The 24,847-nt window shown below is 48.5% G+C and overlaps 1 protein-coding gene across 24 annotated transcripts in view; it reads right to left on the reverse strand.

Annotated features, from left to right (window-relative positions):
* TSC22D2 (TSC22 domain family member 2) overlaps positions 1 to 24,847 on the reverse strand; it is an 84,115-nt gene that overhangs the window by 44,561 nt on the left and 14,707 nt on the right. For 15 of the 24 annotated variants that reach the window (XR_010029235.1, XR_010029247.1, XR_010029246.1 and 12 more), the window contains 7 exons: positions 19,758 to 19,966; positions 16,928 to 17,011; positions 16,087 to 16,212; positions 6,992 to 7,189; positions 2,537 to 2,656; positions 552 to 787; positions 72 to 176 (listed from right to left, as the gene is read on the reverse strand). The gene's annotated coding sequence lies outside the window, so the exon portion shown is untranslated. Of the gene's footprint in view, positions 1 to 71; positions 177 to 551; positions 788 to 2,536; positions 2,657 to 6,991; positions 7,204 to 7,359; positions 7,718 to 14,271; positions 14,492 to 16,086; positions 16,213 to 16,927; positions 17,012 to 17,468; positions 17,673 to 19,757; positions 19,967 to 24,847 lie in introns of those variants that run through there. The other 9 variants (XR_010029240.1, XR_010029243.1, XR_010029232.1 and 6 more) reach the window with 9 other exon arrangements.

Consider the following 24,847-nt stretch of genomic DNA (forward strand, 5'->3'; position numbering starts at 1 on the left):
TGACTTTTCAGTAGCATCAGGATATGCAAAACAAGCTGAAAATCACGAGACACACAAACAGACTCACAGACCTGCCTGTCCACGCTGCTCCCAGTGCATCTCTCCTACAACGAGGATTCCAGGGGGGCTCACGCTGCAGCTTCACCTTCTCAGCACCACAAATCTGGGTATTATTCCTAACAAACCAATAAACTTTGCAGTAATAAATAAGAAACTAAAACATTAATTTAAATGAACTGACAAGTGTTACAGCCACAAGATGGTAATACAATCCCAATTTCCATTCTAAACCAGACAAAAACCATCAAGCAACACTAAAGAAACTTTATGTTCTTTAGTAATGCAACTTCAACTACAGAAGTGAATAAATTTGTTTTATACTAACAATGGAAGCACATAGAGGGACTTCTCTAGATAAAATTTATATTTTAGCAGAGATTTAAATTTCCTAAACTGATCTTGTTTTCTGAAAAACAACCCAGAACAAAAAAAGAACAATGACACTCAGGCTGCACATTCATTAAAGTAAAGGCTTTTTAAAAATTGCAAACCTGGCAATCGAGGCCCTGCTTTGTCCTCCTGGGAATGCAAGTACAGTCAGCTCCCAGTCCCGGATTCCTAACTGCTGCTGCAGACACTGCCCAGGTTCTGCCACATTTGCCTGTGCAGGGTTCTGTTCCTGAGGCTGCATTCCTGGGTTCTGACAGCAGCCACCACACAGCTCCAAACATGGCAGCGCTCAGGCAGACACATGTGCACAGAGGCATGTGCACAGAGGCAGGGATAGCTGAAATTTTAATTAAGGAAAGCGTAAGTGACATATCCATTTGAGAAAGTGATGGTTGTGCAGTGCAAGTGCATCAGTGCCAAGCTCCAGAGCTGCAGCCAGCAGTGCCTCTGCTGCAGGAGAGCAGGAGTCCAGCTCTGCCCCATGCCTTATAATTCTTTTTACTAGTTATTGCAGTTACTGTTTGGAATGCGCTTCACTGTGGAGGCACAAAGCCCCACGGACATTTACATGAAAGAAACATTGATGTGACTCTGTTAAAGAGACCAAAAGGCATTTTGTGTTTTTTTTAGGTTTGCCCAAGTCCTGTATATTTGTATTTCTTGATACTACGGCAGAGTATAGGAGATATTGGCAGCTGTGCCTTGGCACCAGCACTGGCCCTGGCAGTCTGTGCCAAGGTCACGGCCAGCAGCCCCAGAGTGGCCTCACTGACCCTGCAGTGACCTGCACTCCCACCGCCACACAACATTAATTCTGACTTATCCATGAAAATGAACAATTTTCCAATGGCACAATGGACTCAAATTGGTGATCTTGGCAGGCTCCAGCCAGGTGAAAGCTGACCCTGTTACAGTGCTGTGAGCACAAAGGAACGCCTCAGCCGTTCTTCTGACGTGGAACGGGACCATAAAGCAGCTCTGACCCCCTGGCACTGCCAGAAAATCCTACACTTGCGTGTCTTAAACCACTCTAGGCTGAGCTTGTTGTAAGTCTCTGATCTCTGCATGTTACTCATTCCAATGCACACTCTAGGGCTAACCACAGTAGAGAGAAAAACAGCTGAGGACACAAAACACCAGAATAATTTTAAGCATTCACTATTAAAATACTGTATAAATTAAAAATGCTGTCAGCATTTACACTAAAATCAAAAGCATCCCTAGTTTTAGGCTTTGTTTTACATTTCATGCTGAGTTCAACAATAAATATTCAATCACAAGAACTTAGTTTGAAAGTTCAGCAATTTTTAAGACCGCCCAAAGCGAGTTTGAAGCGGGCCTTTCCCAGCAGCCAGAGCTCAGGGGGCTGTGTGGGACTGGCAGTGTCACCCACAGGCTGCCTGTGGCAGGGGGCTCCGGGAGCACGGATCCCCGCGGGAGCCCAGGCCAAGGTTTGCTGTGCCGGCTGCCGTGGCTCTGGCAGAGCCCCCCTGCCAGCCATGCCCAGGAACACTCACCCCGAGCTCCATGTGAGCACCCAGAGGCGCTGGACTCTGCCTGCTCAGGGACGGCTGCTCTGCTGCCCGGCACCCAGAGCCCCTGCGCAGAGGCTGCACTGCCCAGACACCGTGGGTGGCAGAGGCGGCTGAGCTCAGCGCCTCATCACCAGTTCTGCCTGTTCATTAGTGTTAATTAGTGCTCCCCAGCCCCAGGAAGCAGCAGCGCTTCACTGCCAGGGGAGCCACCCAGAGGATGCACCCCTGTGGGTGGGACATGGGGAACGTGGGCCATGGCAGGTGGGCACTGCCAGGGGTGGGACTGGGCACGTGAGATGTGGGCAGCACGGCAGGTGAACCACGGGCATGTGCCCAGTGCTGCCTCAGTAATTGCACAGACTTCAGGACCAGAATTTCTCATCCAGAATGCCAAAGAGCAAATCTCCACACTTTCCTGCAGTAGTTAAATCTTTTCTTTATTTATCAGGGCAATATCGTTCAGAAATCAAAAGCTCAGGTCCTTCCTCCCCCAGTGCAGAGCTCATGTGACACAGTAACAGCCAGCCCAGTGACGCCCCTGCAGCACTCACCCCTCACCATGGCCAGGCTCCCAGGGCTGCTGCAGCAGGCTCCAGGGGCTGGAGAGCGAGGCTGTGGGAAGTGCTGTCACTCAGAAGGGAGTGTACCTGTCCTTTACGTTTGCTGATCCCCTGAAATGGGAGATGAAATGAAACTCATTAAACTATTCGAAGCAAGGACTAAAAAAAAATTACTGCAATGAGGAATGCATTTAAAAGAAATGATACAGGTATTATCAGCTAAAGAGGCTGCTGTCTCTTCCAGAACATGCTGCTGCTGACAAGACCTTAACATGTCAGCTGGTATCACCACTAACACCTGAGACAGCAAACAAGAGCTAATCCTTACACCCTTCTTGTGCTAATGACTGCAGGCGATAACTGGTGTCCCTGGCAAGTGTCCCATTTAATTCAATTAACTCCAGCCAAGCCCTGTTGACTGCACTGGCAGGGTCAGAGAAGGCCAGAAGCCAGATCTGGAGTCAGATGGTAAAACCAAGGCAGTCTCCACCATCCCTCTGTGGCCCAGTCCCCAGCAGCCAAGCCCAGGGCTAACAACCAACCTGGCATCCACAGCAGCTTCTCCAAGGGAGTGTGGAAAAGCATCATTTTTTCCTGAAAATGCTCAATGTTTTTTTTTCCCTGAGAAAATGCAGGCAACTAATTTTGCTTATTTATTCTGAAATGCTGGGTTATGTGTTGGTTTAAGCAGCAGTTTCACAGTGTTCCCACCCCCTTCCATGGGTCCAAGCCAGTGGGAAGATCATGTTTCTCCTAACACAAGGCAGATGTCTGCCAGCTGATCTGGGGGCACACAGAGCTGCTAGCCCCTCCAGGGAACCCTGACACTTGCAGAGATTGAGGTGTCTGAGGTATGAACTGAAACATTCTGATAAACATGAAAAATAAACTAACCATGAAAAATTAGGCTGCAGGAACAACTGGTATATCCCCTCAGTTGATACAATTTCCAGGTCTGTTTGATGATAGTAAAAAAAATACTTTCCAAATATTTTCTTTTCCCTTTGAACATTCTTCTGCTGTGAGCTTCAACAGGCAGTGATGTATCTGCCAACTCATATTTTTCAGTTAAGAAGTTTTGAAATAGAAAGAGATATGCAGAGAAGTTTCCTTGGTGGCACTTTTGAAGTGTAAGTCTGGGATAGCAGGTAAAATCCTGAGATGCCTTTACACTGTCAACATAAATAGAAAGTGTATTTAAAGACTGGAGATTATCCATTCCTTGACAGGGCTGTCATACCTACTGTGTTGTCAGGTCTTAGTAACAGTTTTATTTGAAGGTCAGTCCAGCACAAATAACACCCAGAAAAGCTCTTCTGCTGGAAAACAAAGCATTCAAACCTTCAAAAGGAGCTATAAGGACCTATATGTGACCATCAGCTTGGACATGTCTCTCAAGCAGCATGAGCCAGTGGAGATTTCTGAAGCTTCACTGAGCTTCTTTGTGGACAACTTTGTTATGGCGTTCCAGTCATCCTCCAGCCTTTGTGTACCCTCCAGGATGGCTGAGAGCACAACAGGGAAGCCCAAACAGTTAAAATGTCACTGTGTTGCACCTGCAAATCCACTGGAGAACAACAATTCTCTGCAAATCAAGCTCAGCTGCTCTTCAGCAACTGGCTTCCAACTCAGAAAGCTGTGCTGTGGGTCCACTCATTAACATTAAATACATGTTTAAATAAACTTCTACATCCTATGGACATTTTTCCCATGCCGTGGCTCCATTGGATAAAAGTGCTGAGCTCCTGGTATAGATCTTGGCACTCATCTCCCATTTGTCCCCATCTATGTGCTTGGTATTTTCCAGAAAAGAACCAACCTCCCCACTGTGCTGCAAACCCAGCTGTGCCCAGGTATTTCCAGACAGCCCAGGCTATTCCATCAGGCACCACTTTTACACCAGCACAAGATCCATGAGGAATAACATGGGGAGACCAGAGCTGTGCAGAAATACTTGCAAGCAGAAGAATGCCACAAAGTGCAGCCACAGCTGGAACTCCCACCCCTGCCAGTGCCGAGGAATGCTGGGCAGGCTGAGCTCAGTGGTGCTGCAGCCCAGAGCAGGGTGCATGGAGCACAGCACACGTGTCCAGGAGTGCACTCAGACCAGGCCAGCACAGCGGGACAGAGCTGCCATCCTTCCTGGTGTGTCCCAGAGAGCCACAGGTGGCCACTGCCTAGAGAACACTCCAGTCCTTCCTTGCTGCTTACAGGTACAGGGTGCATGGCTATGGCATCCTGCAATTAGCAGCCTTCCCCCTTCAGACCCCCAGCAGGACTGTGCTGAGCCAAATCATTTGCCAGGTGGGGTGTCAGCCAAGGGGAAATTGTGCCTCATGAGGGCTGGTGCCCACGTGAGCCGTGTGTGTGGCAGCAGTGGGACAGCAATAAAAAAATTGCATAAAAACCCCAGGGCCTTTCAAAGCATTTCCAAATGCTGCCCCAATTTCCCTGCTGTGTGTCAGGTTCTAGGAAGCAGCCACCCACACAAAGCAACTGTGGAGCCACATCTAAGACTGCCTCACCTGTGCTACGGAAAGAGCTGACAATGGCATTAGCATGAAACTAAAATTAGAGGCTAATTGGGTTCTGCAGTTACTGAAATTGATGACAGCTCAGTAATTAACATCCCTGGGTTTTCTTGACTAAAATAAACCTAAAATCTGCTCCCATTCATGCTTCTCCCTGCTCCACGAGCAAGCGCTGTGTGCGCCTGGCCCGCTCTGCACACAGGGGAGTTCTGCCACCTCTGCCAGGGCTTGTGGGGTTCCCAGCAGTTACTGGGGCAGGCATAGCCCTAGGAAGGGACTGTGTATCTGCAAATCAGTGTCATTTCACAAAAATGGGATGTGATATTCACTGCCAGGGTGTGGGAACCATCACCAGTGCAGAACAGACACAACGCCATTCAGCAGAAACGGGAGAGGCTATGGCGCCGTGTCACCGCACCTTCGTGTAGGTACGTGTGACAGTGAGGCCAGACCAGTGCTGCTGCTGCTGCTCCAAGAAAAACAGGGAGATACCAACATTAAAAAGTGAGGGACTAAAAGCATCTGCTCAGGGTGTCAGTGGGACACAGGCCCAAGCCTCTATCAGTACTCCTTGAACGTGAATCAGAACATCTTCTGTTAAGGTGGGCAATAACACCTACTGAAAGGCATATGAACCTTTCACTGGACCTCCCTGGGGTGCATCACACATTTGGAGCACAGAAAAACACACCCTATTTAACTGTACAAGTTATTTTCAAGTTGAATGGGTTGTTGTCCAAAATCCATAATGAGAGACCAAATACACTGCCATTACAGCTGCAAGCTCTGCCTTAGACAATGTGGTGAAGACTTGCTGTGCAGGATATGGCCATGTGCAGCCTCTTCCAGGCTTTCTGTGTATGTGTGCTGTGTGTGCCCATCTGGCTGTGCTGTGCTCACCTGCCCTGTGCTCATCTGCAATTTGTGCAAGAGTTCTATGGTCTCATTTCTAGTTCATTGTTCTGTACAATATTTGGAGTCTCTGATCCATAAAAACATCTTACAGTGGTACATTCGGAAAAGCCACGGCATGCTTCTGCCTCCACTCACAGCTGAAGGCTCTGACTGCTGACAGAGCTGTGCTTCCAAAGCCAGTCCACCTTCTGTCCCTTCCTTCAGCACCTGGCTTGATTTTGCTGTGGCCAGCAATTTTATCTGCACTATCTGGTCGAGATGTTGCCTGTGGCAACTCAAGAGAAGCTCCTGGTTCTGCTGCGGCCCATGAGGCAAGGAAGGAGCGTGGTATGAGGCCTGTTCCCCACGTCAGCTGCGATGAACACTGGGTCAGGGCTGGCCCCCCTGCTCCTGCTCTCAGAGGTAACTCACTGCCATCACCACACAGCTCCACTCTCCTCCTCCCTTCTCCCACACTTGCTGCAGGCACGAAATGTTCCAGGCTCCCACAGCCATGCCTGGGGCATGCCAAGTCCATATGCTGCTGTCCCTTTCACACACATTTCCAAAGGGCAAAAAAATTCACTCCTTGGAGATCCCCTTCTCTGTGCACTGTTCATCAAGCAGAAAGAACAAACCTGGCCAAGATGGCCACAAAAACATGTCATTGTTTAGAAAGGCTTCACTTGACACCCAAAGATATCAAGTATATTATTTTGGGGTAAAGTAGTACCATCAGACCTATTTCCAGTGCAATGTGCCTAACTTTTTCTTAAGTAAATTGCTTTAGTACTCATTTGGTTTACAACTCTTGGTGTGCCAGGAAGAAAAATGTCTGCATGTGTATTATATATATTATACTACAGACATCCATTCCTTCCACCATTTATATCAGTATTTCCGACTATGATCAGAGCACTCTTGGCTTTGTTCCAAAACTCATCCCCACAGATTATGAGCAAACGAGTTTCTGCATTAAAGTCCACAGCTCCCGCTGTCCCAGGCTGTCCATGGCAGTTACCTGTTGGAGATGTCGGCGCTGTGCTGGCTCTGAGGGCACCACGATGTTCTGCTGTCTCTCTGTGGGGAGAGGGGCACAGGGGCTGCAGTCCCTCTCTGTGGCTCGGGGTCCCTTGTTCTCCATGCCCCACTCTGCAGATGCCATCGGGCTCTGTCCCAGGAGCATCATCACGGGAACTGAGGCTTCAGTTACAGCTGGCTGCAAAACACAGACTGTGAACAGCATGGATTTTAAGTGCCAGATCTTTTCTTGACTGATGCTCACAGCTGATGGTGAGTTCATATTTCAAGGTAACATCACATTCATCAGTGTCACAAACAATCGCTGCCTTAAGAATCAACAAAATCCTTCTCTCCACTAAGTCTCACCTGAGGAATCCCCACATGCAAGGAATGTGTCTGACAGCTCTCTGGGATGCCAAGGCATAAGCAACATAAAGACCCATGTGCTGGGTGAAAGCTCAGGCCCAGGGCTGGAAATGTCCTGCTGAGCAGCAGCAATTGCAGCTCACGTCACAACATTCCCAATAACAACAGCTGAAGATCCCTGACTGAATGTTATAGCCAAAGCTGAACTCTTGTACTCATCACTGCAGCAGTCTCATGGGGCTCATTCCCCTCCCTGTCCCCTAACATATGTGAATTATCCTCCCAAGTAACTATTTTTCTACCAACAATATGGACATCTTTTCAAAGGCAAAATGGAAATCCTTGCAAGCATTTCTGGTACTGCTTCCAGTCAGAAATAATAATCTGATCCACAAGCGAATTGCATTTCTGTTGCTGAATTCCTTTGCACAAGTATCTTTGCTTTAAAAGAGTTTGGCAGCAGTGAGGCACAGGCTAATTTTACTAATAAGGTGTGAATCAAAGAAGATTTGCAAGTTTCTGAGTCACAGAAAGGAAGCGTCTGTGGCCTTTCACCACTGCTGTCAAGAGAAAATGTCACGGTTCAGCTATTTTAGATGTGATTTCAGACCGCTCACTGCGCCCTGCAGATCCCATCTCCCACCAGCTCACGCTCTCCCCAGGAGACCGGGACAATTCCAGTCCTCTCTGGGGCCTGGGGAACTCCCAGCCTTGCTCAAACCTGCTCTGCTCATGGCTGCATCACCACGGGCTGCAGTGTGAGAGAGCTGAATAAATTATTAATTTGGCAGAATTCAGCAGACACTTTGTGGGGAAAAGGAGTGGCAAGGAAAGGGTGAGCTACTTCCACATCACACAGCACTGAAACCCCTGGGAAGCTGAGGGCCTGAGCTACAAACACTGCTGCAGCAACAGCAGCCAACTTCCAGGGTCTGCATGCCTCCAGCGTGACTCTGCTACCATGTAAACAAGGGACTATAATCAACCAACTCCTCCTGTGCTGCCCTGCTGCCAGGAGAGCTCCCACCTGAGGCCAGGCTGTCCTGAGTGTGGGGACAGCTCTGCTGCACTGGCTGTGCTGGCTCCAAGGAGAACATACAGGTGTTCTGTACCTTCCTCCAGTCCCAAAGATTTCATGGCCTCTGAGACGCTGCTGAGGCCAGGTTTAGTCACTGGCTACACCCAACCATGGGAGCTCACTGTGCCCAAGAGAGGAGGTGGGACAGCCTGTGCCCACATGCCTGGCAGCAGGGCCTCCCTGTGGCACCCAGGCTGATGTGTGCAGGTGCTCCTCTCACCTCTTCTCTCTATCCGCTGCTCAGGGCAGAGCCCATCTCCTCCAGGCCTGCAGGGTTGTGCCAAGGACCGGCATGTTACAACACGTCATTCCAGTGCCACCACCTGCTGCCCTCCAACTCCAGCTGCTCCTTGTGATGCCCTGTCCCCAGCTGCGGGTGACAACACCATCTTCTGCCTCAAAACAGGTCCTCAAGGTTTGCAGACAGCAGGCATGCTATAAAAGCTGCACAGCAGTATCAGCAGGAGCGGAGGGCCCTCCACCTTCCAGCCATCTGTGGGATCTGCCCATTGAATACATGGATGAATTCTCCCATAAAAGTCAGTATTGGGCATGCTTATCTGGCTTAATTATTTCCATTCACTGCCACCTTCATCCCCATCCAGCACAGCTCCATGGCTCCACAGCCACTGTCAAACCAAATTCTTCCCCGATAGTCTGTGGAGATGTGTATTTGTCATCTGTAATCTATTCCTTGATTTCTGGCATGTGTTTTCAGTGCTTCCTCTTGAAAGCTTTTTCAGATTTCCCTGGGCTTCTCCCTAACCTCTGTGAGCAAAGCCTCACACAGTTTAATTGTTGACAGCTGTGTCAGAAGAAGATTTTTTGGTTTCTTTTTTACATTCCTCTTGCTGCAGCACATGAGCCACTACACAAAGGGCTGCCTGGCTGTGTAATGCACCAAAATGTGGAAAGCAGACCATGTCTTCTGAAAGGAGATTTTGGGGTGTTTAATTCTTTGTGATGTTTTTCAGAGATAATTGCAGCTCCACACATGAAAATGCTGACAAATACAAGGCAGCTGAGCAAACAGGTTAAAAGCTTTAAGTACTGGGTTGGATATAAGTGAATCTCTCCTCCTTTCCAGGAGAGTCTGCATTTTGGTTTCGCAGTAAAGAAAAATCCAGTTAAAAGGAAAAAAAGAAACTTATGATTTTTTTTTTCCCAAGCAAAAGATGGGAAATGCAGAGGACTAGATTGATATCCCTTTTCTGCCGGGCTTAACTCAAATCTGAAACATCTGTTCACATAACTTGAGACAAGCTTTCCCAGTCAAATAATGTAAGCTCAAACTCTTCCTGCCATCAGTGCAGAACTACCAGTTAACTTTTTGTGGAGGCCTAAGAATCCAGACACTTCTCTATGTTCATTGCAAGCATTGAATAATGATGGGTTCTCACTACCAGCAAATCACTTACAAAGAGAAATTAGCACCTTTTCCTAGTATTCTACATCCTAAAATCTGCCTTTTTTTTTTTTTTCTAGAACGACACTGCACACATTATCCTTCAGGAGTTATTCAAACTGGGCAGTACCAGGTATATAAAACAGTATCTCACCCAGCACAGAGGGGTTAACTCAGGTGATTGCAGATATCAAGGGCAGGGGAAAATATTCTGTTTTCAATATAGAATCACAGACTGGTTTGTGTTGGAAGACCCCTTTAAAAATCATCTTGTCCCCCAACCCCACCATCAGCAGGGTCACCTTCCTCTATCCCAGGCTGCCCCAAGCCCTGTCCTGGCCTTGAACACTTCCAGGGATGGGCAGCCACAGCTGCCCTGGACAACCTGGTCCACAATTCAGCTGCAATCTGCAAGGCAAAGAGTAGGATTTTAGCTGAAAGTATTGAGAACCAAATTTGCTTGCAGAACTTGCATACAGGCCTGGGTTCAGGGCTCACACCCCTCACTGCATCCCCGCGCTTGGCAGAAGAGGACCTAAGGCTCATGTAGAGCTCCATTCTCATATAAATGCCTGGGCATAGGTAAGTATAGAAGAAACGTCTTGGCTGTACAAGGACGGGAGATTCAGAAGCACAGCACTGGCAGATCAAGCAAGAAGCCCCAGAACTGAGCACTATCCTGATCCTGTTCTTGTTCCTGAAGCCCTCCAAGAACTCTCTGTGTTCAACATACAGAGCATGAGCATGAACCCCATCCTGTCAGATAGACTGGAAATCGACGTTCATCTCAGATTCTGCTTCCAATTCTGTGTGTGTGTACAAGTCACTTTGTTTCCAGGCTGTTTTCTCCAGCCTCACATGACATGATGAACAAGCAGGGACTGTTCCCAGCTACAAACCTGCACAATGTCCCAGTCAGGGAAGTGGATTGGAAGTGAAGGGCTCTGGAAACCACAGGGGAAAAGAAAAAAAGAAGAAAGAGAAAGAAGAGAAAAAGCAAAGCGCATGCAGTTCACGGTAGCCAGTGGCTTTCCGTCCTGGTTGTTTTTGCCTTCTCCCCGCACAGCGGTAGATGGAGCCCTGTCTCCCTGCTCTCGCCAGAGACGCTGCCAGCGCTGCTGCTGCTGCAGGGACAAACCTGCGGGTCACACAGCAGGCAGCTCGGCTCACCGCTCCTGCCGACTCGTGCAATTCTCTCAAACTTGTGACTAACAAAGGTATTCGACTAACCACAGTACTGCCTTTTCTTCCATTTAGGCATTGGGTAATGTTTCTTTCCTTTGTGACATCAGGATTACATGGAATTCACCAGTTTTATTTCTTTTGCAAAATAAGGAAGGGCAAGGTTTGCTTGCCATACTTAGAAAGAACATATGGAAATTTGTGTCATGGCTGTGAGCACTGGAGACTTCTTACCCAGAGGATTTTACAGGAACCAAAGGTCAAGGGATCCATGGCTCACAGCTCGGGTGCCTGCAGCCTGTGTGTGACAGCAGGACAGAGAAGGGATGAGGGGACACTGGCCACCATTTGCATCTCTGCAAGATGGGAAAAATTATAAATGTGTATGTTGATTTTCTCTCCCCACTTCCATCTCCAAGTGCCCTGCAAGTGACACCAGTACAGCTGCACGGGTGCCTCTGGAGTCATGCACCACTTGGCCAGAACTTCCACTGCAGCTCCATCAAGACATGTCAGCCAGGTCTTCTACAGCAACAGCTCACAAATGGAACATTTCAGAGCAGTGAGAGCAAAATCCACAGAATCACAGAATTTGCTGAGTTAGAAGGGACCTACAAGGGCCGTGGACTCCAACTCCTAGTCTTGCAGCATCACACAATGTTCCTGAAGGTATTGCCTAAATGCTCCTTGAACTCTGTCAGGCTTGATGCTGTGACCACTTCTCTGGGAAGCTTGTTCCAATGCCTGACCACACACTTCTTTTAATATCTAACCTAAACCTCCTCTGACAACTTCAGGCCATTCCTTTAGGTTCTGCCACTGGTCACCACAGAGAAGAGATCACCTTCTACCTCTCCTCATGAGGAAGCTGTAGACTGGGATGAGGTCTCCCTTCAGTCTCCTCTTCTCCAGGCTTAGCCCTCAGGCAGTCCTCATCTGGCTTTCCCTCAAAGCCCTTCAGCATCACTGCCCTCCTTTTGACACTAACAGCTGAATGCTTTTTTGTATTGTGGTGTCCAGGGCTGTTGCCAGCCCTCGAGGTGAGGCTGCCCCAGCTCGGAGCAGAGCAGGGCAATCCCTGCCTTGCCCAGCCGGTGCCCCCAGACACGCCTGGCCCTCCCGGCTGCCAGGGCACTGCTGACTCATCCTCAACCTTCTGTCACAAGGACCCCAGGGCCCTTTCCAGGCGCTGCTCTCCAGCACCTCATTGCCCAGCCAGCCGTAGATCCAGGGGTGCCCCATTCCAGGCGCAGAATCTGGCACTGGCCCTTGCTGAACTTCACAAGTTTGGTGATTGCCCAGCCCTATAATTTGGTGACGTCTTTCTGCAGGCCTCCCTGCCTCTGAGGGAGTCAACAACTCCTCTCAGTTTTTATCGTCTGCAAACTTGTTTAGTATCCTTCCAGTCCTGCACCCAAGTAATTTATGAAGATGTTGAAGAGCACAGGGTCAAGGGTGGAGCCCTGCAAAACTCCACTAAGGGACTGTGCCAGTCTCATGCCACCCTCTGCACCTGACCGTGAGCCAGCTGCTCACCCATCCATGTTTATCCAGCGGTGAGATGGACAGTTTGTCCAGAAGGATGTTATGAGAGACAGTATTGAAAGCTTCACTGAAATCTCAAAAGATTACATCAAGTGACTCTCCTTGATCAGCTAGGTGGGTTACTTGGTAATAAAAGGAAATCAGGTTTGATAAGCAGGACTTTCTTCTCATAAAGCTGTGCTGGCTTAGACTGCTCTCTCTTTTTTCTGAATTTTTCGGAGGTTGGTTTTTTGGTTCGGTTGGTTGGTTTAAAGTGCACCGTGCACATCCTGCTTCGTTCTGCTGCACATCCAAGTGCAGACTTGACTGTATATAAGAGCAATCCATGCTGCCAGGGAAGGCTATCCTCAAAGCCAGTGTGCAGCCTGTTGTTCTCTGGAAACATGTACTGCTAGACAAGCAATATATGAAACCATATTTTGTCTTGTTTTAGATTCTTTGAAGAAGACCATGTTATGTAGGTACGAAAACTGAGAATATTGCAGTTACACAAGATGCTGGAGATTATATTTGCCAGCAAGGTAACTCAATATACATCTATTCTGGCACTCAATAATTGAAGACAGGCCCCCAGCAGTGAATTGCAGGATGATCTGCTCACAGCAGCAGCAGCAGCTCCCCACACCAGAGAGGGGCCAAAACCTTCAGTCAGGCACTCACAACCACATGCCTCATCTGCACAGTCCAGCTTCAAAATGTGAGTGGCCAGTGGTTTTAGCAGTACTGATTTTTCATTTCTCCAAATAGAAATTAACAGAAGAAGGGAGATTAGACACTCATCCATGAAGACAAGGAGTTTCTACAGATTAGCCTAGAAGTGACTGAATTTCTGAACTCAAGACCTTATGCTGCCTCTGATCTGTATGAATCCATGGATTCATACAGAATCCATGTCCCACCCCTAAGTGGGTAAAAATCTAGGTAAGGACTTTGGCATTTGATCTTTACAAAGCAGAAGCTAACAACTGACAAATTAAATACTTTGGAGCAGTGAAAATTAAACAGTGCTGCAGTCACGAGTGTTGACATATGGAAAGCTGCCACTAAGCTAATAATGGAATTGTCTGCCACAGCACAGAGGGAGCTCCCAGCATCCCAGAGCAGCCACACATCTGGAGACTGGAACAGAGCCATTAGCAACCTATGTTTAGGTAGCACATTCTTGCTACCTTCCTGCCAGCTGCTCATCTCTCACCACAGGCCGAGGGCAGAGGCTCATAAGCAGTAACGTGGCACTGGGGACAAACTGGAGCAGCCTCATGCACAAAGGAGGGTTCCTCAGTAGAACCCTGCCTGTCTGCATACACCTGCTTTACTCACCTCACCAAAAAATGGGCAACTGGCTCATCTGTCACACTCCTGCATTTGCACACTCAGGACACCAGCCACTTTCACTGGCTCTTTCAAGTACCTGTGAGGAGTATAAGGTGCTGGGGGATGAATGTTCCTGGCTCACTCCAGCCTGGCCCCTGCACAATTTTCATGCGTGCAGCAGAGCCACACTGCTCAGGAATAGGAGGAGAATCAGAGCCAGGAAGTGGAAGCTGAACCAAACACGCAGATCTCACTCACAACCAGAGACAGAGAACGATTTCCAGACAGGTGGGCATGGAGCTTGCACAAGGTATTCACCCATCAATGAATGACAGAGAAAACAGGATCAGGACCGTGGATGCAGCCAGACAGCAAACAGGCTACTCACCAGCAGCTGCTGCAGAAGGGAGCCCAGGCAGGGATGGGAAGGCCAAAGCATGGACTGTGCTGCAGGAGGCAGCAGCAAGAACATGGATGTATGCTGGGGCTGTGGGAGGAGAAGAGGCTCTCCTGAAGCACCCAGCACTACACACAGAGCGCTCCTGCAGATGCCAGATGAGGCTGACCCACAGCACTCCCCTCAGCGTCCTCCCCTCTGCAGCAGAGAGCTGGCAAGAGACAAGGAGCACCAAAGAGCAGAAGTGAGATAAAACACTAAAGAGGAGAAGGATGTAAGATGCTGGAGAGATGTGCATGAGTGTCTAAACACACACAGGAACAAGCTTGAGTACAAAGAATGGGCAGCTTGAGCACTGAATCACTGCTTCTCTTCCTGAAGTACCTGCCTCATACTTGAAAAGACTTTGAAGGTACCAAGCTGTAGAAAGCTGTATCACTGCTGAGCAAGCTGGATAGCACAGGTGAAACCAAGTGGAAACAGACCAACCATGCCTGTTAAGGATCCACCACTCTACAGAAGAGCAGTTCATTCTGGCTAAAGGTGGCTGTGAGAAGATCCTGCTCCCAAGGAAGCAAAAGAAAATGAAATTCTAAGAAGATTCTTGGCAGTCCAGTTCTGTACCCACTGACATCCACTGCAAGGGGTATTTGTTGGCTCAGGAGATGTATCATGGGTGTTGACAATGACTACAGCTCGCTTAATTAGGCCATCTTCCCTCTTTGACAATAAAAGAGACCCGAGTGTCTCAGATTCACCAAAGCAGATTTGTGTCCCAGCTGCCCCCTTCAGAACACCTGTGGAAAAAGGTCTTAGGATCAATCAATATCTTGTTCTCCAAGTTTGTGCATAAAACACCTGGTGCATGCACACAAGCTGCTGTTCAGTCAACCCTGATACTAATTGCTCATAGCAATGACAAATGCACTAGAGTGCATACACACTGTAGGTGTATTCTCCAGAAAAATCTACTCCTCTTTACCTGCTACTGTAGCAAGAAAATAAAAACTCAAAAAGAATCTGCATGGTCTTCTGTTTAATGTTCAGTGCTTCCTGGTCAGAGGGATGGTCGTGCACCTATTGGTTTTCCCAGCAAATAGACCTGCTGTCTTCCATGTGTGCAAGGCCTCCAGCAGTAGAATTTAGCTGGCAATTTATTCCTTCAGAAACTTCACTTACTGGTACTGCATCATCTGCCCGTAGAATAAGGCTTTAACATCCTGTCTGATTGGGAACATGAGCTTCCAAAAGCCCAGAGCTGCATCAGGTGAGTTTGTTGTTGGCCTTCTGAAACCATTCCTTTGAGCTGGCCAGAGCAGGAGTTTGACTCCTGCAGCACTGACTGCAGGGACACACCTGGGATGGATATATCTTCGGGACTGGACAGGTTCTTCCACCTGTCAGGAGGAAAGGATGGCTTTTTCCTTGCTCAAGCTCTGGATTACTGTGGCCAGCCATAGCAGGGAACACCTCTGGAGGCCTTCTCTTTCCTCGGCACAGGCTGACCATGGCCAAAATAGAGGATGGCATCTTGGCCTTCTCTACCTGTGGCTCGTGCATTTCCTCTGTCTTTGGCAGCTCTCTTCTGCTGCCACCTTGGTCTCTCCTGCCCCTGCTGTATCTCCAGCAGTTCCCAACACAGCAAACTGTGAAGGGCAGGAGACAGGAGGAGGGAGCACTGGGAGGCTCATGCACTCTTCTCCCTTCATCCATTTCTGGGCAGGTGACCATGCACAGCAATGGTGTCAATCCCACTCAGGGCAGCAGCTCATGTATTAAAATAGCAGCAACACTGACAGTACTCACAAGTCTCAGAAAAGAAAGCTGATGTGGAACTGGCTTGTTCAACTTTTCCATGACAGGAAACACTTCAACCTCTGCTATCAGCACAAGCATTGTCTGCTCCCACCAACGCTCTTGCCATACTCCATCCTGGGACCACACAAATAAAGAATGCCAGAGTGTTACTTTTGCCTTCTACAGGCTCAAAATGCAACAAAACTCAACCCTCTGTTGTGCTTTGCAGGCTCCAAAGCAATCAGCTGCTCAGTTTATGGTGTCACAGCCCATGGATGTTTCAGCCTTCTAAGTAAAGCAAGCTGGTCACCCAGAGCCAGCTGCTGCAAGTGCCACAGGACAAGTGGCCTGTCCAGGGCCAGGAGCCCTTGGGCCACTGGTGGCCACCAGCCAACCTGCCTCAGCCAGACAAAAACCCTCCATTTTCAATACAAATACATAACAACTGAGTAAAGAGGCAAGGAGTAAGAAGGGCAACCAGCCCTCACAAGAACATATGCAGCACTAGCTTCAGCTCCCATTTTTCAATTACTTTTCTGCTTTATGGCCCTTAACACAAGAGGAAAAATGAAGGTGAGCTGCAGAAAGCAATCAGTTTCTCAGTTTCTCATGCACTCACACCAAAGCAGAGCTTGGATCAAGGACACCCTCAGGAAGTGATGGAAAACACATCCAAAGCTTTGTGAGGAATTGCTTTTACGGAACACAGGTTGTTTTGGAAATCTCAAGGAAAAGACACTAAGTGTAACAAGTTTTTAAAAGGTTAACAGAACATTCCTATGGCATTTCATACACAATAAAACCTTATGACTTCAAAATGTGAATCAGGAATACCATAAAGAAGCCTTACCGGAAATCACAAGTGAATCCTAGGGACTTTGATCTAAGCTGGAATTTGGCTGCTTCAAATCTTGCTGCAGAAAGCTTCATAACCCTGAAATCAACAGAAAGGACACAGCAATAAAGTACATGTAAGAATAAGACCCATTGGGTCTTATTGGCCCTAAATCTGATTTAGTAAAACCAGGATAAGATAGGATGCTAGCCTTGGCTTCAATGGTTCTGAGCTGTCCCTCAGATAGCATCTGTAGTAGAGGAGCTGTACTCTAAAATTAGAAAATGAATTAGCTATATTTTCTAAGGATCAAATTCTTTGTATACTTCTCACTGAGAGCTGACTCAAGCAGCCGTCTCTTTAGTGACTGCACAGTTAGATTTTGGGGCATCATGTACTTGCATTGGGCCAAATTGCTACAATTTGCCTCTTTACTTCAAGAGAAGTTTTTCTGGGGAAATAGCAGTTGCAGTAATGAGCTATCCCTGGGGCCCCAACAGCACAAACTGTAGTTCACTCTAACATACCAGCCATTCCAGATTTCACTCTGACCTACCTTATACACAGGTGCAGGTTTCATCAGCTAAAATTTCGCTTGTGCAGAAGGTGATTGTCTGACACACATGCAGCACCAGCCTGCACAATGGCTCAGCAGCCCCTGGGCTCTGGCTCTCAAGGCTGGGAGAGGGCTCCAGTCTTGGGGTGTCACAGGTATCAGATATTTGTGTGCATGAATGAGGTACACAGTTGCCCCAAATCTGGTATTTGTATGTGCAGCTTGGAAATATAAAATCCAAAGTTTTTATTAAAAAATTGGCCATCAAAACAGGAAAGCAAAAGAATATATGTGCAGAAATCTAATTTCAAATGACAACCAATGCATGTTTGTTTTATGGATATCAGCTATCAACATAGGCCTTGAAAGGCACTCAGAATAAAGCAGGGATGGCCCATGGCTTTCCTTTTCACCCAAAGACAGCCTAAAGCAGCAGCTTTGGTCATTTGCTTTCCAGAGTTTCTCAGGTTATGATGTAAGGAGACAAAAGACATCTAGGACTGATCACTGCCTCTCTGCCCCTCTGTACTTCAAACCCCTCTCCACCAAGTGCTTTTTAAAATCTTTTCTCATGACTGACTGACTACCTGCTATGCCAGTCCTGGTTTTCCTTCCGGATGGCAAACATCCATCTCCTGTCTGCACTCACTTGCAGGAAGCAGCAAGCCTGCTGCCTCACTCCCCACAGCACTGAAACAAGTGACATGAGACTAAGCTGCACTATAACCACCAATGTACCTAATCCACTGAAAACTGTGGGGCCAAGTTTGCATGACAGGCTGCTTGCAGAAGTCTCAGACTTGGGGTACAACAGAACACCAGTTTTAGGTGGATGTTATGTGCTAGATGGAGGCCACTCATTCTGCTGTTAGAGGCACACGAACACAAAAAACCAGTGTTAGACTCAGCATTAGCAGCTGACCAATGCCATGTCAGGAGAGACTTATCCTGTAGCACCAGATACTGAAGTCTTTACAGAGCATGCCACCTCTGGATCATAAGATCAGGAGACACAGACACACTGTAGACACAGACACACATAAATAAAGCCCAGCCAAAAAAAAGAGTTACAAAGACATCCTTATTTCCATCATGAGACCTAGACCAGGATGGAGGCTCTGTTCTACATGCCCCACAGTCATCACTACCCTCTTCCTTTGAGGGCTTCTCACTTCAGTAACCCAGCACCCTCTGGAGCGAGAGTCGTGAGCTGTCTCATCAGGCCACAGCAAAGGCCAGCAGAGAGCACCAAGCCTAAACCTATGAGCCTGAAGTTATTTGAAGACAAAAGCACACATAGAAAAACCTCCCATTTAAAACACGGGTTACAAAAGCCAAGCAGTTGTGCACTGTACTGCAATCAAATGCCATCCTTATTCCGTCACAGCTTGAAATAGATTGGGTAACAGGCAAACAAGTGTAGAAATCCTGAGCTGCTGGCAGTGCCCACGCAGCAGGCAGCGGCACCGAGGCTCGCTCACTTCCAGCTGGCCAGGGAAAGCCTCCACGATGCTCCAGGGGACGCTGACTGTCAGGACACCCGGAGGAACCTTGCTGCTGAGCTGCACATTGCAAAGGCTCCACAGGCCCCAGCAGTGCAGGCTCACCCTCAGCTAACAGGACACAGGCAAAAATGCCCTTATTTCGTTTACCCAGTCCATAGAACATAAGCTAGGCGCATGATTCATGGTCTTCCCAGCTCTTCTGAACCCCCTCTGTCAAGCCTAGGTAGTTCTCCTATTTTAGCTGCTGCCTGCACAGGCTTTGTTAGTGCTGGAGGCTGAGGCTTTGTACCAAGCCCCAGGAGTTCAGTACATTCTGTTCACAGTGCCAAAGGCACTGAATAACCACTTACATTTGCATTTGCCTAAACATAGCCTAAACATATTGCAAACAAATAGCAGGAATAAGTTTAGCACTTGAGGCATAATTAAAAGCTAAAAACACCCATCAATAATTTGGTCCTTTTCCAAAAAGACCAGAAAAAGCTAATAAGAATAATTGAAATGGTATTTTTGTACTGCAGCAAAAAACAAAGAATAAAAAGCCCGAGATGTTTGCCAAGAACTTTAAAACCTATTTTTAACCAGTCAGTACATTTTATGAGCTTATCTGTAGATAAGATAAGCTGCTAAATACCATTTCTGAGGTTTAGACTTTTTGCTACAGGCATGTGCAAATCTCTGTTGCTGCCTGAGCCTGGCTGTTTTTCTCTGTAGCCGCAGCAGGATCACAGAGGTAGCCAGCCTCACAGCAGAGCTGCTGCATTATGAATCAGATCATGCTCACCGAGGAAAGGAGGCTGGAGTGCTGCGGGTGGGCTTGAGAGAGCCAAGAGACTCGGGGCGCTATTCTTGGCAGCAGCAGCGATTCACCGCGTGACCTTGTGAGAGTGACTTAATCCCGGCACGGCTCCGCTCCCCGCTCTCCTGTCAGACCGCGGCGCCGCCAACGCCCGCAGGCTCTCGCTTTCGGGAAGGGAGAAACGCAGCGAGACTCTATGAAAAAGAAAGGAAATGATGCAGTGCATGAGGATGCAGTTACGCTGCTGATTTCAAAGGCAGCTTGGACTGTGTTTGGAACAAAGACTCTAACACATGTAATAAAAGAGAGATAGTGTTAAAAAAAAGAGTAGCATCTCCTTAGTTATTTTATCCCTCTGGGCATTGAACGAGGCACATACTACTGTAATCGAACGCCTGTGAAGTGTCTGGATGCTGCAACACCTGATGAGATTCATCCTCCCAACATCCCTGCATGAGCGGAGGAGGAGGCTGAGCCCTGTTTGGTCTGGAGCTGGTGTACAGCAGAACACTCCCACAGTTAAAGACAGCCCCTGTCGCAGTATGTGCGATGTGCAGAGCGATGATTCACCGCAGCTCCGCCCGGTAACAGCGCAGGACACAGCCCAGCCGTGCAGGAGAGATCCCCGCTCACCGCAGCGGCCCGGAGCTCGGCGCTGCCAGTCCCGCCAGGCCGTCCCGGAGCGCGGGGCCCCGCGGGGCGGCAGCCGGGCTGCCAGGCACCAGAGCTTCACTGAGGCCATCTCGGCCGTGCCGGACAGCTGGCACTCACGGGCACGCCCGGGGCCGCCCGCAGGCCCCTCTGCCCCGGGCACGCCGCGGCCAGGTGGGCCCGGCGGGTCCGGGCCGCGCTCAGGGCAGCTGCGGCGAAGCGGGCCCCGCGGGTCGGGCCGCGCTCAGGGCAGCTGCGGCGAAGCGGGCCCGGCGGGTCGGGCCGCGCTCAGGGCAGCTGCGGCGAAGCGGGCCCGGCGGGTCGGGCCGCGCTCAGGGCAGCTGCGGCGAAGCGGGCCCCGCGGGTCGGGCCGCGCTCAGGGGAGCTGCGGCCAGGTGGGCCCGGCGGGTCCGGGCCGCGCTCAGGGCAGCTGCGGCCAGGCCTTCCCTGGCTCTGCTGGCAGAGCATGGGGGCTGCGGCACCGCCAGCCCGCTCCCTCCCCGCCGACAGCAGGCACCCACGGCCCGCGCCCTCTCAGCTCTGTCCGGCTCCCCCACAGTGCTTCGGCTGCTGTCCGCAGCCAAGAGTGACTTCGGGAAGCCATCAGCTCTGCTGCTGCACCACAGCAGGATTTCATTGCTTTGGACAGAAGGCTCCAATTTGCACATCTTACCCCCACATCCATACTTCAGAGTCAGAACACACCACAAATCACACCTGGAAACCGCCTATTTAATCCTAGAGGTATTTTCCAACCTAAACAATTCTATGAGTCTGTAAGACGGCTCTGCCTGGAACACCGAACTCAGCCTCCCTGAAGAGGCTGCAATGAGTGGGAGTTTCCCCGAAGGAGAAACCAGTCACCACCTGCTGCGTTCTGGGGTCGGCGCTGGTTGTTTTGTATCTACATTCACAAGGCCATTGTCATCAGTTATGCATGTGTGTGTCAAAGCTGTTTTTCAAAATACTGCCAGCCACAACAGCTGAGAACACGACTGCCGTCCGATTGCCACATCCAGTTTCAAAGCCCAGGCAGATCCTAGATTGCATCCTCCAGCCTGGATTCACAGCTCCACCTCAACATGCCACTGCATGCTTTATTGGAATGAGCTGCCTCCTCTTCCTGTGCACCACATAATCTCACACTTGCTGATTTCACTGCTTTATTCTAGGTTAGCTGTACCTTTGCTGAGCAGAAATAGTGCAATTCCAAGGAAAGCAACAGCCACAAGTCACTTCAAACAGTGACATTAGCCATGACTGCTAACACATGGTATAGCAAGGCTACTGAGCAGGGACTGTCACAATCATTTTACAGATAGGAGAATGAACCACTTCAGAAGACAAGGATGCAAACTGGCACTGTCCAAGTGACCAGATTAACTGCTTTTGAATGCCAATATTTACTTGCGTTTGCTCTCCATTTACCACGGAGCACATGTCAGTGACTCACTCTCCCCTCTGCCCCTGAACAGCCACACCTCTTCTCATCTCACCCCTTTATCGGTCACACAGTTGTCCCTGTTATTGGACAAATCTGACAAATCAGTTCCTGATTAACTCAATTTGGATAAACTGTCTACCTCATCCAGACTGAGGTGGTGCACAAAGGGAACTCCTATTTGAAGCCCTGCTCTGACATAGACTTCACTGAATCCATCTTTGTTTTCTTTTTGATATTTTTAAGTGTTACTTCATTGTAGTCTACATTTTTCTTAATAAATTTATCTTCAATATAGGAAGAGATGCTTCTACTAAGGTGTTTCTACTGTTGTGCTGAAGTCACGGAGGAATTCAGGTGAAGATATCCTTTGAAGTGTATTCCAAACACTGAGCCCCATCTTGTCCTTCAGAAGCACCTGACAAGTGACATTAGTCAATGCTGCTCTATGCTCCACCACCGTCCGTTTGCAAGAGCTGGAAATGCTGCATGGGCAATATGGGATGCAACAGAGCAGCAGTCACTAGGGCAGCAGACACTTGTGTCTGCCTACCTGGGTGGGGATACAGTTGTACACATGGTTTTTGCAACAACAGATAAGTCTATGCCTACAAATACGCAACTAGCTTTTCAGGTGGCAGCTTCTAGGGAGCTGGCAATGAAGCACAGCCTGTTTCTGTGGCCAGCACCTGCTTGTTGATGACAGAAAGGCACAACCAGATGATGCAGCTGCTGGAGGACAAGTCTGATCAGCACAGCCTTGCATTCAGTCAGTGAACAAACCACCCATGCACCTCCTGTTGCCCACATGCCTGCTTTGTTTGTCCAGTGCTCCATCCCACAGGGCTGATCTCTGGGGAGATCCCACAGCCTCTGGAAGCACAAATAATCACCACAGATCTCTGCTGTTGGTCCTGCTGATGTCAGGATGATCAGGGCATACACCTCACTGAAAGGTGCTTTACTTTGCCCTAGCAGACTGGTAAACTGGGGTTGAAACTACTCAAAGGTAGAAAAGACAAAGCCAACTAAAACCAAGTTATGTTTTCTTATGTAAAATACCAGTAGTTCCCACTCACAGGGCTGACAGCTGCTGGCCCGTCTCCATAAGCAGGGACTATTGCTGAGGCTCTCCAGACCTAGCCTGGCAAACTGGAGGTTTGGGGTTGTGCAAACTGACTCACACTTGGAAGTGAGCAGAAATCTGTTCTGCCTTTTTGATAGTGAAGCAAAGCTTCACAAGGAAAGATGTTATGGGCCACAGTCCACACATAACGCTTGCAAGTGGAACATGGGCCAGCCTGGGAGGAACATTGCCACTGCCCAGCAGAGAGCCAGGCTCCTCTCCCTGCTTCCAGTGCCCTCTCTCTGGCAGCCTGGCTCCACGGCAGGGCAGGAGGGCTCCTCTTCCAGGTGGAACGGCAGCACTGAGACTTTCTCCATACTGAGAGGTGAAACAGCTCTACATCACTAGAGCATTTCTATCCACTTCTGTTACAGAAGTGAACACTACAGTGTCTTCTGTGCTGTCCAAAGACACACATTGTTGCTGAGATGCAGATTCAAATTAACTCAAAGTAAAAATAAATAAGTACCAGTCACTGCTTTACAATTCAAATTCATGTGAAGAAGCCAAACTCTAAATGCAAAATTAGATCAACCCAGATCTTGTACATAAACAGACCAAGTTTGCTCAGTCTTGGATTCGTGCCACTTTCAGTGTTTTTCTAGTCTTGCCATGCTCATCCTAAGCCAGGGACCCAGGGAAGCAATGTTTCTGATGAGCTACAATCACACATATACCATGGTGTTCCCCTTGTATTTCTGCTCTCTCTCCCCACAGGTACAAGGGTGTTTGGAATAGCCCTACCTGCTTCAGGGCTTCACCTCACTGCTGTCTCCATGGTTTATAGCACTGCCAGGCTACAACTATTCCACCTGTATTTGTCGTGCCAAGAGTCTCTCTCAAATGGAAGTATTTGGACTTGTGTAAAACAAATCAGGTAGTTTTAAGAACAGGGAATAAGACAGTGCTTTAATTAGACAAACATTAGCCACTGCAGCTTCAGCAGAAGGTTTGGCCAAAGCCAAAGAGGAACAAAACCCAGAGACAAGTATTGAGGAACGATTGTACTGCACACCCAATGCAGATTCTGCCCTGAGGAATTATGTCAGAACAAGGTTAAATATTCACTGGGACTAATACTTTGCATTTAATATTTTTTTATAAATCAATCTGCATAATGTATGCTGGCATCCTTTACATTTCAATTTTGCTTACAGTAATAAAACTAACTGTGCAAATCATCCTTGGCTGTATGTTATTTTTACATCCAAGAACACCGAGCGATAGAAGCTTGGCAGGACAGATCTAAGAGAGTAAAAAAGCATTGTACTTCCCAACATAGCAGAACAACCCTGATTTTAAAGCTGTAGGATGAAAATGATTCAGCCTACAGTTAAAATTAGAGGTATGGTGAGATTTAGACTGCAAGTGAAGTACTGAATTAAATGCGTTTTTACTTGACTCCAACAAGTTTTTTTGTTAGTCCCTGGTAAATGAAATACTAGAAACTTTAAAAGTCTGTGAAACAGTCAAATCCACATGGTGTTTCATGGAGCAAATGCCACCTGCCATTGTCAGCACTGCAGGAAAGCCAGTGGTGGCAGAGCACGGGAGCCACACGGGGCAGATGCCATGGCTCTGGCTCCCTGTGCCTCTCTGGTCACTATCCCCTGCCTCCAGTGCTGCGTGAGAGAACAGGGCAAGCCGGAGTCAAAAGAGAACAGCAGCAGCAGCCGTGTGCTCAGGTGGAACACTGACACCCTGCACAGCCATCAGGCACCTGGCTCAGAGCCACCCTGACACCCTTTTCTGTGTGTTCTGGTGCTTTGTTGTGCTCAAGAGACACTTCTGGAGCCTCTTGTAATGAATAATTACTGAAACTCATCCCAAATATATGTATATGTACATGTATATGTA

This window comes from Melospiza melodia, chromosome 12 (genome assembly GCF_035770615.1).
Source record: "Melospiza melodia melodia isolate bMelMel2 chromosome 12, bMelMel2.pri, whole genome shotgun sequence".
Classification (NCBI taxonomy): domain Eukaryota; kingdom Metazoa; phylum Chordata; class Aves; order Passeriformes; family Passerellidae; genus Melospiza; species Melospiza melodia.